The following is a 13,806-nucleotide window of genomic DNA, read 5'->3' as shown; positions in this document are numbered from 1 at the left end:
TGTCGCTCTGACGCAGGGCCGCGCTCTGCCTCCTGCCTTTTTAAAGCTGGAAAACACCTCCCCCGCCTCCCCGCCGGCCCGGCCGCTCCCGCGCCCCCTCCCTGCCGTGACATCACGCCCCCGCCCGAGCCGGCGCAGGGCCCGGAGGACAAGTCGCCGAGCTCCTGCCCTCCCCGCGCCGCCGCCGGGCCCGCTGCTCGCCGGGCCCGCGGGGCGCACGGGGGGCGGACAGGGGCGCACGGCCCCGGAGGGGGCGCGCCGGGGGCGGGCAGGGGCGCCCGCGGAGGGCCGGGGCGCACGGGGGGGTGTCGGCGGGGGCGCCCGTGGAGGGCGGGGGCGCACCGGGTGACACCCGGGCGCACCCGAAGAACGAGCCGGCCGGGACGCCGGGGTCCAGCCCGTGTCCTAAGGGAGTCACACTCTGCTTTAAAGAGGGGGCGGAGGGAGCGGAGACGAGGGGGCCGAGAGCGCCCTGCATGCTGAAGTCATTATGTAAAATCGCAGGCTTCCCTCGCTGTGGAAATTTGGAAAAGCGCTTCCATTGGCAGGCCCGAGAAAGGAAATTCCCATCCCGCTAAATTACTAACAGATTGCACGGCAGTCCCGGGACGTGGACGTATTGTCATTTTACTCTGTAAATATCTGAGCGACCCAGATTGCCTGCCGCGTGAGCTAGCTGGGGGGGGGGGGGGGTCCCGGAGAACCCGGGCACAGCCCCCACGCCCGCCCCCGGGCTCCCAGCCGCCCCGGGAGGGACTTTGGGGTTCCAGCCGAGGGGGAGGGGTCTGAGCCCGGGAGCTGGTTTCGGGAAGGCCCCTCGAACGCCGCCGGTTCACTTTACACTTTCTTCTCGCCCCCCCCCGCCCCCCCCCCCGCCTCTCCTCGGCGCGGCTCAGCTGCCAAAACCGGACCGTATTTTCGTGTTGGCCTTGGATGGAAGGGGTTGGGGCGTCAGGGCGGTTAAAACGTCTGGTGTATAAAAATCATAAATCTGCTGCACGACACCCTTATGTGGTTTCAAATAACCCCAAAAGCAAAGTTGTGTCTGCCGCGCGGACTCAGGAGGCCTGCAGGCAGCGGACGCCCCACAAGCCTCCAGGGCCTGGACCCGGGGGGGGCGGTGCAACATTTGCCCCAACCGGTGAGTTTCGCTGGCTAATCGGTGCCCGACGGAAGCCGTCACCACCGCCGTCTGTTGGGTTATCCAGCCCGTTGGGGACAGAACTGAAATCCCTCTTTCCACCCACTCTTCGGTCAGGCGGCCGCGCGCCCGCGGGTGTCTGGGTGGCTGTCAGGACACTTCCCAGGTGCCCCTACCTGGAGATCTGCCCCCACGCGGTGAACTGGGCCTGGCACGTGCCTTGGTGCCCCAGGGCCGGGGAGAAGGTGACGCGGGGGAGGGGGGAGGATACTATGGCTTAGGGCCGGGGGGGGGGGGGAACCCCTCGAGGATGCTGAAGCTGGGGGCACCCCATCAGGATGCCCCGAGGCTGGGGGGACCCCGCGAAGACTCTGAGGCTGGGAGGGGGAGGGGCGCGCATCCTGCGTGGGAGGCCGCCAGGGGGCGCCAGGGCCTCACAGCCCTTGCCCCTCCCTCGCCCCGCCCCTTACAAAGATCGTGCGGCCCGGGGGTCCTAGTGGCCCACATCTGGGGCCACGGGGAGGGTGGAGGGCGGAGTCCGGGCACCGGGGCAAGAAGGTCTCACAAGTTGCATGAAAATAAAAATTGACCCCCATCGCTTCCTGTCCGCCCCTCCCACACAGGCTCCTCCCCGTTTTCTTGCTCTCCCACCTCCCCTTCCTCACATCTTCTGCCTCCACCTCTCCTCCTTCTCTTCCCCACCCTCCTCTTCCTCCTTCTTGTCTCCCTCCAGCCCCTCCCCTCCTCTCCATCCTCCCCTTCCCCCTTTCCCCTCCCCATCTCCTCTCCCTCCTCCCCCTCCCCGGCTCCTCTCCCTCCTCCCCTCCCTCCTCCCCACCTCTTCCTCTTCCCCCACTTCCTTCTCCATCTCCGCTTCCTCTTCCTCCTAGTCTCCTCCCTCCTCTTCCTCCTCCCCCCACCTCGTCCCCCCTCCCCCTCCCCCCTCCTCCCCTTCAGCAAATAATTTTCACTCCATCCAGAAAAGCTCTCTTCCTGTCTGCTCTCAATGCCTCCTTCTTCCCCGCCCGGTGACGGGATCCCCGTCTGTTTCCCTCTGTTTAATGCCGTTGCCGGGACCACGGTGGCCGCGCGCCAGGGCGCAGGGAGTTCCGGAGGCGGCGGCGGCTCCTCGGCCAGCGCGCCCCCGGTCCGCCCGGGGCGGCTCCTGCGGCCACCCCGGGGCCACCGCGGTCGGTCCCCGGCCGCGGCCCCTGCGCTGCCTTCCGCCCGTCGGCGCGGCCTGCGCGCGGGTGTGTTTATCGCCGCTACCAGGAGAGACGCTACACGGGTTTTATTTTAAGGATCGGTGACTAACGAAGTTAAAAGGAGCTGAGGACAGAAAACAAGACTATTTTTAGATTACTGTTGTTTCTGTGGATTATTGGGGCGATGCACCCAGGGAAGCTGACCGTTTTCAAAGTCCCTTTGGGCGCCAGATCCCTCCTCCTGGAACGCACCTGAGTGTCGAGCGCCCCGAGCCCGGGCCGTGCCTGTCGCCTGGCTTTGAGTTTGTGCGCGAGTGCTGCCGAGATGTGATGTGTGCGGGCCGGGCCGGGCCGGGAGGGCCTGCTTGCGCTGCCCTGCAGCCGAGTCTCGGCGCCCTGCCCTGGGGGACCCGCTGGGGCCTACGGGGTCCGATCCTCCCGGCCGCCTCGGTCCGCACCGGCCAAGCGCAGGCGCTCCTGGGCAGGGGGTTTGGCCGGCCGCCCCTCTTCCTGTTACTCAGCTGGGCAACCAGTCACTTCTTGCTCCTGGACGTCACCTGGGACATCCGAGAGTTAGGGGAGAGCGTGGTTCCTGCTGGACCTGTGTTCCGGACCACAGCCGAGGCCACTCTGAAACCGCTTCCGTTTAGGGGCCCTGAGCCTCTGACCCCTGTCGGCCACGGGTGGGGGTTCTCCTTCCTCACGGCACCTCTCGCCGGCAGGAAGGGGGCACCCAGGCGGGTCAGAGCTGCCAGGACTCGAGCTTGGGGTGAACTTGACATCCAGCAGAGTGTGGAGATGGTGCTTACTAAGAAATCACAACTACAGAGGGTCATTGGCTTTCAGGTGAACTGCTGATGTTTTTAAAAATTGCCAGTGCAGGGGCGCCTGGGTGGCGCAGTCGGTTAAGCGTCCGACTTCAGCCAGGTCACCATCTCGAGGTCCATGAGTTCGAGCCCCGCGTCGGGCTCTGGGCTGATGGCTCAGAGCCTGGAGCCTGTTTCCGATTCTGTGTCTCCCTCTCTCTCTGCCCCTCCCCCGTTCATGCTCTGTCTCTCTCTGTCCCAAAAATAAATAAACGTTGAAAAAAAAATTAAAAAAAAAAATTGCCAGTGCAGATAAGTCTCACAACTGTTCCTGGAGTTGGGGAAGACGGGGTGCCCTCTGACGGCACCCGTGTCAGAGCATTCGGACCCCCCCCCCCCGGGTGCAGGTGTTCGAGAGCTCCGTGAATGTGGGCTTCTGAGATTCTCCGCTGCACTTGACTCACAAAGTCTCTCTGTAACCCACCCCCTTCCCCTGGGGCCCTTCAGAGGCCCTTTTATTGTCTCTCTGCCCAGACGCAGCCCGACCACCCGGTCCAGGCACCGCCAGGTCTAAAACCTCAGTCGTCACAGACTCACTCACCTTCCCTGCCCGGGGCAGTTGCCCAGGGCACCAAGGTCAAGGCCAAAGTGGTCAGCCTGGCACCTGATGTTCTCCCCGCTCCACACCTGGGGCAGCCCTGGGGGACCTCCTCACCAGGAAACCAGCCTCAGTCCCAGGGCCTGGAGGACCGTCTCCCCACCTGTATTTGGCCAGGCACCAGAACCTTCCTCCAAGCCGCCTGCCCCCCCTGCCCAGGGTCCTCACCTCCCCCTGATAAGTCTCGGCCCGCCTCCACAGCCCCCTCTCACTTCCTGGCGTGACGGCCTCACGTGGTAGCCCGTTTGTTTCGCACCCTGGAGAACCTTCCGTGCCACCTGAGAAGTACGACCCCCCTGCTGTCGCGGTGGACTGTCTGTCCACGCCTGGCGGGTCCGGCTGCTTGATGATGCGGTGAAGTTCTTCTGTCTCCTTGCTGGCCTTCGCTCGGCTTGCTTGAGCGCCGTGGACGGTGGGGCGATGCCGTCCGCGACTACTGTGGGACAACTGTCTGTCTCTCCTTCCTTCCAGGGGTTTCTTCGCTGTGTGTGGGAGCTCTGCGGCTGCGTCCTCCTGACGGGTCGGGTATCGAGCGTCCCTCTGGGTCATTCATCGCACCCTCGTGTTACAGTCCGTTCTGTCTGACGTTCGCACGAGCCTCTCGCCTCTGCCGGCCCGTATCAGACGCTGTCTTGCACCGCGTTCGTCCATTTGTGCCTTTGACCCCTAGGGGCTCTCCGTCTCCAGCTGGAAGGCGGATGGTGGGGTTTCTGTTTGTTTCACTCGACAATCTCTGCCCTTTGACTGGATCGTCTGGTCGATCCACATTAATGTTCTTATCGATGCAGTCGGCTCTACATCTACGGTGCTTTTGTTTTCTGCTTTTCTCGTGCTCCCTTCTTCTCTTCCCTTCTGTTGCTTTTTCAAAATGCCGGCCGACTCTTCCCTAATGCGGCATCTCAGTCACGATCCGCTTCACGAGATGCTCGCTTGCTTCTGACGCTGGCGTGAACCTCAGTCCCAGGTACGCTCACTCCCTTTTCCCGAGTTTACGAGATCACGTGACACCCGGTCCTGGCGACACTCCGATAATTATCGCTCTCCCGTCTCCTTAGGCCACACGGCTCTGCCCTACCCGCTTCCTCTGGTTGTTATCGCACATGTATTACACGTCTATCACATTTGTATTAATCATAGGCCCAATGTCATGTCACAGACACATTGGTTTATACAACCGCTTTCTGAATTGGTTACAGAAGGAGGGAGAAATGTTGTACATTTGTCCTTACCGGCGATCTGGCTTTTCGGGCGGACTCAGCCTCTGTCTGGGGCGCTTGCCTTCAGCCTGAAGCGCGTCCTGCTCTATTTTGCGAGCTGGGTGGGTCCTGCGGGCGGTGAATTCCGTCTCGTTGTTGGCGTGCTGTTTTAACCTGGGAAAGTCTTCATCCCCTTCATCTTCGGAAGATGGTTCCGCTGACGATCGTGCTGTTGCTTGACAGGCGTTTTGCACATGCAGCCCGCCGCCTCCGGGCCCGCGCAGGCCCTGCCGAGACGTCACCGTCAGTCCCTCGTAAGGGGCGCATTTTTCCCTCGCTACTTTCAGGATTTTCTCCTTGTCTTCGGCTTTCGGCGTTCTCCTTTTCGGCCACGTGTGGGTTTGAGTCCGCACTTATCCCCATCCAGCTTCCCGGGCACCTGCGTCACTATTCGGTGGTAGGTCGGGGACATCGGCCCCCACTTCTCTCTTTCCTTCTGCCCTCCGTCTCCCGCTGCACACTTGGTGCCGTGAACCCCTTCCTCTACGCCCCCTGCGTCTTCTTCCCTGCGTTTCCGCCCCCTCGGCTGCGATCTCCACTGGTCTGTCTTCAAGCCAAGGAATTCTTTCTTCTGCCCGTCCCGGTCTTCTGTCCTCCGCTCTTGTGTACCTTTCCCTTTAGTGCCGGTGCCTTTCAACTCCAGAACCTCCACTTGGCTCTTTGCTATGGGTTCTCCCTCTTCCTCCACAGTCTCCTTCACGTGACATCCCTTCGCCTCTCGAGTGCAGCTGCCTTGAGTTCCGCGGTACTTGGGGTTCTGCGGTGGGTACTCGGCAGTACTTTTCTGTGAAGTCTGGCACCTGCCGGCTCCCCCAGGCGGCCTCTCTGCCCGCCTGCTTTCCGACGCGTGTGGGTGCCTTCCTGCGTCTCGAGTGCCTCATAATTGTTTACTGGAAACTGGACGTTCTAGATAATATATCATAGCAACGTGGGGTTCTGCCCCCTCATCGGGGGCCTGTTCCTGTCCTTCGCTTGCTTATCTGTTCAGTGACTGGATCATCTAGTGATGTCTCCTGCCCTCCCGGGGTGTCCAGCCCCTGACGCTGCTCCCAGGGGCCAGAGTGGGGGTGTCTGCGCCCTGCTTCTCCTGCGGGGAAAGCCCTCCGGCGGGGGACGGGCGCAGGGGCCCCGTGTGCCGGGCTGCAGCCTCCGGAGCGAGTCTCTGCCTCACGAAGCCGAGGGCGGGGGCGGTCCTGGTTCAGACCCCGCTGCCTCGCGCCTTTCCTAATGAATTTTCCCAGATTTTCTCGGATAGATGTTGCATGTGCTGCTTGCCTTCAGGACCGCGTCCACAGGCTTCAAGTGGTGGTTCTGTTTGAAAGCGTGTCCTCCGGTTCCACCTGGAGAGGCTCAGCGGCTGCCTGCAGCTCTCCTGGCAGCATCCCTGCATCGACCCGGTCTGTGTCCCCGCTGCCCCCCCCAGGGGCGCGGCCGTGAGGGTCTTCGCCTCCGTGAGGCTGTGAGACGGTGCCGCTCGCGTCACTGATGCCTCCCGCTGGTCACTCAACACGTTGGACCCTTTATTCCGGGGCAGCATGGTCACGGGTTGAACCACGTCCCCCGAGAAGATGGGTCAGAGCCCTAGCTCCTGGTCTGTGCCCACGGGGGCTTATTCGGAAAGAGGGTCTTTGCAGACGTGATTGGCTCCGAGGAGGCCAGTAGGTGTGCCCTAACCCAGTGTGACCGGGGTCCTTGTCAGAAGGGGTCACATGGCGGCGTCACCACGTGGTGACGGAGGGCAGGGACCGGAGTGCCAGGTGCCGCCAGCACGTGGGGCTGGGCAGAGACGGGGAGGGCCCCCATGGGTTGGCGAGGGCCACAGCCCAGTGGTGCTTCGACTCGGAACTTCCGGAGGGTTGGCAGCGGTGTCGGCCGAGGTGACCGTCCGGCATCCCCAGGGGTGGACACGGACACCGTGCGGTTTCATCTCCTTCTGGGATGTCCCCCACGTCCTGTCCCGTGGCCCCCCTCCCCTGGATGCCACCCAGCTCCCTAGAGGACGTGTCGCGGGAGCGTGGCCGCCAGCCACGGCCACCAGCACTCCCCTGTCATGCAGCCTCTGCCTCGGGGCCTGGCCCACGGTCTCTGAGGGGTCATGGGACCCCCCCCCCCCAACTCCCCGCAGCCTTCCTGCACCTGCCGGAAGGAGGCGTCTCTTCCTCTGGGGTTTGTGGGGCCAGCCCGTGGCTCCTCCTGGAGAAACTCCGCCACCCGAGGCCGACGTGGAGGGAAGCAGATCCGCAGGCGGGTTTGCGGGCGGTTCAAGCGTCTGGATCCAGCCGGGCCCGCAGGCCTGTGAGCGTGTCGCCGGGCTGAGGACACGACTCCCCTCCTGCTCAGGCCGGTCTGACTGGTGCTGCCACGGCTACGGGAGCCACGCGGTGTACAAGACACAGCAAGTGCACGTGGCCAGACACGATCTTCTCCTCCTGCGTGCAGACGGGACGGCCCAGCTTCGGAGGCAGATGAGAACCAGGCGATGCCCGGAAGAGGCAGGAAGAAGGAGGTGCTGGGCCGCGTGGTCTGCCGGAGCCCACGGAGGACGCTGCCTCGCTCTGCACCTGGAATACTCTTGGGAAACACAAACTGGGCCGAGCCGGCGGTCCACGGCGTGTGGCCGTCGGGCGGCGCAGGTTGTTGAAATACCGCGGGGGCTCCTGTGCCGGCCCGGACGAGCGGCCCCCGGGCCCCCCGCGCCCGTGCTCCCCGCCCGGCCAGCCCTGGGCGGCCACAGGCTCCCGGAGACGTCACGCTCCCGTTAACTGACCTTAGTTTCTAGCACGCGAGAGGCACCTGCAAACGGGGGGCCTCAGCCTTATCGGCCCCACGTGCCCCGGGCTGAGAGGGTCCTTCTGGCCACGTCCAGGGAGGAGAGACCACTTCCTCACGCTGCGGCCTTGGCTCTTGTCACCCTCCCGCCTTTTGTTTCTGACAATACTTGGGTTTGCACCTGTGAGTTCACAATGTCTTCTAATGGCAGCATTGAAACGCGTCCCTTAAGCTGGCCGGCTTCCTGGATCTGTTCAATTAAGCGGCAACGAAACGGGAGTGTTTTTATCCCCGGTCTTAGACAGGGATGCCGATCGTCTTCATCCCCTTGTTCGATTCTCCGTGACCTCCCTGTTAGGCCCGGTGCCGTGCTGCTGGGGGGCGGGGGGGGGGGGGCTCTGCAGGACCGCCCCCCCCCCCCAGGCCCAGGCCGCGGCACAAGCCGGGTGCTCCTCCCAGCGTCCTGGCTCCAAACCCCAGGGAATGGAGTGGAATCCACCCAAAATCCACGCAAGATGCGGAGCCCAGCCCGGGCTTGTTCGCTGAGCTCCCCAAACTATTTTTAAAGTGTTTTTGGTTCAATAAAGGTCTAAACAAGTTTTGCCAGGCGCTTTGCTTTTTCCATTAATTTGCAAACCAGAGTGAATTTCAAGGGAAATTTAGTCCCATGAGCTTCCGATTCATTTACACTTAACTCATCAAGATGCTGTGCGGGAGCCGTTTGATGTCCGGCAGACGGCAGTTTTTACAAGCCTGCTCTCAGAAACAGGAAGTGGCATCTTGCCAGAGCGTAAGCGAACGCCGATGCCGTTTCAAACCCCACGCCGCGAGCCGCGGCCCCGGGCCGTGTGGCCCCTGGAGCCGTGGGCGGCGGGTGGGCGGTGCCCTGTGAGGGATCAGAATCGCCCACCTGGGCTGGCTGCTTCGTGAGGGGGGGAGGGGAGGAGGGGGGAGGGGAGGAGGGGGGAGGGGGGAGGGGGGCCACGGAACACGCGGGGCAGAGCGGTGCCCGCCCCAGCCCCTGGGCCTCCGGCACTCCGACGGCGACAGTGTTCCAAAGGTGCCCTTTCTTACAACTGCGGTAAAACGCGCAAAAATTTACCAGCAGCCACTCTGGGGCGCAGGTCTCCGGCAGTCCCCGGTCCCCAGAACCCCTTCGTTTTGCAACTGACCGACCCTCTGTCCCCCTGCTTCTGAGTCTGGGGACTTTCCTGCTTGCCCCCCCCGCCCCCCCCCCTCCGAGAGTCCTCAACCCTCCCCCATCTTGCAGAACTCCCCCCCCCCCCCAAGGCTGAAGAATATTCCAGGTGTGTGTGCCACCCTCTGTGCATCCGTCTGTCCACAGAGGGATGTCGGGCTCGCTTGTGCCTTTCTCGTGACCGTGCTGCGGCGAACATGGGGTGCAGGTGTCCCCCGAGGGCTGGGCTGCTGGGCCCAGGAGGCCGGTGAGGAGAGGCTGCCTGGGCTTCTGTGTTTGCGGGTCTCCCTGCGCGGCCTCACGCGCACGCCCCTGGGCTCCGCGCCTGCTCCGGCCGGCCATCTCCTGGTGCCCCGGTCCCGAGACCCGGCCGGCGGGTGGAGGAGCGGACAGAGGCCACCCGCCGTCTCTCGCTGTGTCGCTTTCTTCTCCTTCTGTCACACATCGGGGTGGGGGTGCCCGGGGGGGCCGAGGGGAGAGGGAGAGCAGCGGAAGCCACCGTGAGGGTCCCTGGGGCTCAGGGTGGGCCGTCGGCCGCGTCCGTCCGGGGCGGTGCAGTAGGGGGTGGCGGGGGTGTGGGGGGGCAGCCCCCGCCGTGGCTGTGACGCGCCCCCCGGCCCCGCAGGCGTTGGGTCACCCGCACGGCCCTGCGGTGTGCCTCACGTCTGCCGTCCTGTGCACCCGGTCCTCTCCCGCTGGGCACGTGTCGGGCAGAGCAAGGAGTGAGAGCAGGGACCTCGAGGGCTCCGGGCCTCTTTCCCCCTCGCGGGCGCCGTGCTCAGGGGGCCGCCTGGGCGCCAGCTTCTTCCCAGGGACAGCAGGGCCCTGGACGGCGGGTTCCCGTTGCTCTACTGCCCCACCCCTTTCTCCTGGTGGCTGCTGTCCCGGCGTCCGCATCCCTGCTTCGTGGCTGACGCGGCACCTCCGGGGGGCCAGGTGGCCAACCTGGAGCGTCCTCTGAGCTGGCAGGAGGCCCCGGCACCCGCGGGGGACGCCCTGTGGGAAGTGCTCGTATCTCCTGAGACGGTGCCCCTGCAGGTGAGAGCTGAGCGGACACAGAGCCCTGGCTGGTGTCCGAGGGGCAGGCAGAGCCGGGCAACCCAGCTGGGGTGCCAGGGCTGGCCCCCGACGTGCCGGGGTGGCGTCCTGCCCCTGGCACGCCCAAGGAAGCCATCGCGTGCACGGGCCTCCACCCCGGTCACGACGGCCCCGCAGGCGTCCAGCCCTCGTCCCAGGAACCCGGGGCCTGTCGTCTCTCGTGGCAGAAGCGACAAAGGACTCTGAGCTGGGACGGTGCCGGGTTCCAGGTGGGCTCAGTGCATTCAGGGTCCTCGTGGGAGGGAGGCTGGAGGTGGGGGCCGGGAGGACAGGGCTCGTCCTCCCGGCGGCTCGTCCGGGTAATGGAGCCAGATGTACCGTGTGGATTTATCAATAACCACTTTAATTTGGAAGAGGGGCACTGCTCTCCCCGAGCCCCTCCAGGCGGGGAACGTCAGCTTCCCAACTTGGGACCACAAATGGACCGTTTAGAGAACGACAGAGAAATACAGACAATTAAAAGCACATCAGAGGGACGTCGGAGTCGGATGCATAATTGGAAGGTAATGGTGTGAGTCCTCCTTGCGACAAGCTAATCTTCTCCACCGAACCTGCCCTAAACGCAGGATGCTTGGACAGGAACAGGTGTGCCAGGGAGCGGGGAGCTGGCTACTTTGTTCCGGACCGCGGAGGCCGTCGGCACCTCCCAGGAGGGAGTGATGACCCCCCCAGGGCTCGTGGGCCGGAGGCGTCCTCGCTCCGCTTAGGGGACCCCAGACAAGGTAAGGTCCGTGCTGCGGGTTTGATGGTGTGGCCCCTTCTCGGCTCTAATCTGAGGAAAACAGTAAGAATGCAGCGTCCCCTTCTCCAGTGCGAGAACCCAAAGCTGCTCCCATGGTAACAGCGTCCAGATGCTCAGAGAACCCTGCTTGTCCCCAGTCTCTTCGGTCACGGCCACTCGCTTGGGAGCCACCAGGAGAAACCGAGTCACAGAGAAGAGAGACAGCGCCGCTCAAGACAGAAAGACGCCCGAGGCCAAGTCCAGGTCATGTGTGTGTGGACGGTGCCCCCAGGGGCTGCCCCGTGACCCCCAAGGGCTGCACTCAGACCCCACCACTAACTCTCGAGAGCTTGTGACTTGACACAAACTTGCAGGTTTTCCCTTTTCTCAGGAACGTGTCCGCCGGGGGCCGGGGCAGGGGGGCGGGCACAGCGCCCGAGGACACACAATTACTAGTCGTACAGCTGAAACCACCTTTCTGCTGGGCTGCTGAGACCCTGGCGCCTTCGGGTAGAGGCAGAAGGAGCAACCTCGGCGGACGGCACGCGGCTGTTATGTCACCGACACCGTTCCGGCCTCCAGCGGTCACCCCGTTGTCCTGGGCTGGGCGGTGTCCCCGCAAACTCACGTCTACCAGGTGTCCTCGCCTATGGGGGCAGAGATTGGAGCCATGAGGCCACGGGCCCAAGAACGCCCCGGGAACACGGCCCCGGGCACTTTGGCCTCTGACACGAGGCCCCCAGAACCGAGGGCTGAATCTGCTGTCGCACACGCCTGGCTTGCAGGACAGCGTCTCGGGGCCCTGGCAGGACGGGGGCCCCGCTCTCGGAGCCTTGGGGTTCTGGCCGGGACCCTGTCTGGGCTCTGCCGAGGGCAGGGGCCCAGACCTGCCGGTGGCCTAGCTGAGCGCGGACGGGGTGAGGAGGTGCGGCTGTGTTCTGGGGGTCCGTCCGCTGTGCCCAGTGACCCGGGCCTTCCCCCGCAGGGCCCTGCGGTGCCCTGGTCCCTGAGGGCGCCCCTGGTGGGTCTGGGTCTTTCTCCCCTTCTTTGTGCGCAGGTTGCGGGCTGGGCCCAGGACTCCCCACGAGCCCCGGTTGGACAGATGGTGGAGCGCCGGGCAGCCCGGTAAGGGGGGTGCGGACAGACGGACGGGCCCGGGCCTTGGGGGTGGACACGGCTGCCCACCTCTGACCGGTCGCTGCTCCGGGCCCCCGCCGGGCTTGCGGGGGGAGGAGAGAGCAGGGGAGGGCAGCAGGGCTGGGGCTGGAGGGGTCCCCGTGACGAGGACCCGCATGGTGGGGATGCGCCAGGATGCTGGGAGCAGGCCCGCGGCCCCTGATGCGGAGCCGCCTCTCTTCAGGGCGCGAGGCTGGTGTCACTCGCCTCTGGGGCCCCAGAGCCGACACCTGCACGCACCGCCCGCCCGCCGCCCAGTGGCCTCGGACACAGGGCGCTTCTGGGTTCTCTCTCGTTCTCTCACCGCTGAGTATTTTTAAGACTCAGAAGAAAGGACACAGAATCGGTTCTGCTGGTCCCCACGGCTTCCGCTCGGCCAACTCGGCCTCCGGAAACTTCCGGACCCACCAGGAGGTTCTGTCCATGGGGAGGGGGCTGCGGGCCGGGGCAAGCTCTCGTGGGGCCCTGCCCTGGACCAGGAGACCCCCGCCCGACACACGGGGCCTGCCTCTCACCTGTTTGGGAGGAGGAGCCCGTGGCTCCCATTCAGACAAAACGGGCACCACATGTATACACAAGCCCGTGGGCCCCGAGGCAGCTCAGGGAGGACACCCAGGTGTAAGAACTCTTCTCTGCTGTCCCCAAGCCGCGGCCTCTGCCGCGCACCAGCGGGGTGTCATTTCTTAGCTTCCAGCACCACCTTCTGGAATCTTCTGAAATGACACCCGGCGGTACGCCAGATGCTGAGGCATTTCCTGTGTGTTTGGAGCGGGTCTGAGGCTGGCACCAGGGCACGAGGGCCCCCACCAGCAGGCGCTGCTCGAAGCCTCCCATGCATCTTGCATCTCGGGGGCTGGAGATGCCCGAGGACGCACGTCGGTGCCACGTTCCTGCCTCAGGGTGCCCCCACAACTCCACCTGGCACTCCCCGCCGCCAGGACGGAGGGACACGAGGGGCCTTCTGGGCCAGTGGGCCAGAGCCCTTGTAGGGGAGGCCGCTCGGCCCGGGGAGGCTGCGGGAGGAAAGGGGGGCTCCGACGGACTGTCTTTGCAGCTCCTCTGTTGGTCTGACATTATTCCAAGACGAAAGCTCTCAGGAGATGTGCCAGAAAGCCCCGTCATGTGGGGACACAGGGCGGCCCGGAGGCTGGCGGCGGGGTCCTGGCGGGAAAGCCTGCCGCGCTCTGTCTGTCCTGGTGGCTGCCGCCCTGGGAGGGGGCCACCGGGAGGGGCGGAGCCTGACCATTCGCCCTGGGGGTGGGCAACACGGCGAGTCCCCACCGCACTGTCTGGGGAGGGATCTTCGTGCACCTCGGCCTCAGGTTAATGCCAGGAAGGAGCGGACGGCCTCCCAGGCTCTGGGGAAATCACTTTAAACTTCCCTGTGCCTTGGTTTCTCCACACACCCTGTCAAAAGTTTTCAGAGGCGTCAGGTGACCGTTGCTGTCCTGGGAGGGGGACAAGGCCAGCCCACCCCCAAGGACTTGAGGGAGAACTGGTAGAGGGGGACGTGACGGTGGCCATGCCCGAACAGCCCTAAACTCAGGTGTCCTTCTGCCCCCAAACACCAGACCGGGTCAGTGCCTACCTGTTTCTCTTCCAGTTCCACCGAAGGAATCCCAGGACATAACCTCCTTGGATGGAAGTCCGGGAGGGAGGAGGGCAGGGCCTCGGTCAAGCCCGGGCCGTCCAGGGTGACCCACCTGCTCACAGGCACTGGCTGTGGTGCACGTCAGGTGGACACGATCTGGGGTGGAGGGAGGTGACCCCATCTCTGG

Source organism: Prionailurus viverrinus, chromosome D3 (assembly GCF_022837055.1).
Source record: "Prionailurus viverrinus isolate Anna chromosome D3, UM_Priviv_1.0, whole genome shotgun sequence".
NCBI lineage: Eukaryota > Metazoa > Chordata > Mammalia > Carnivora > Felidae > Prionailurus > Prionailurus viverrinus.
The sequence above is the reverse complement of the archived record's forward strand: the minus strand, read 5'-3'. Positions refer to the sequence as shown.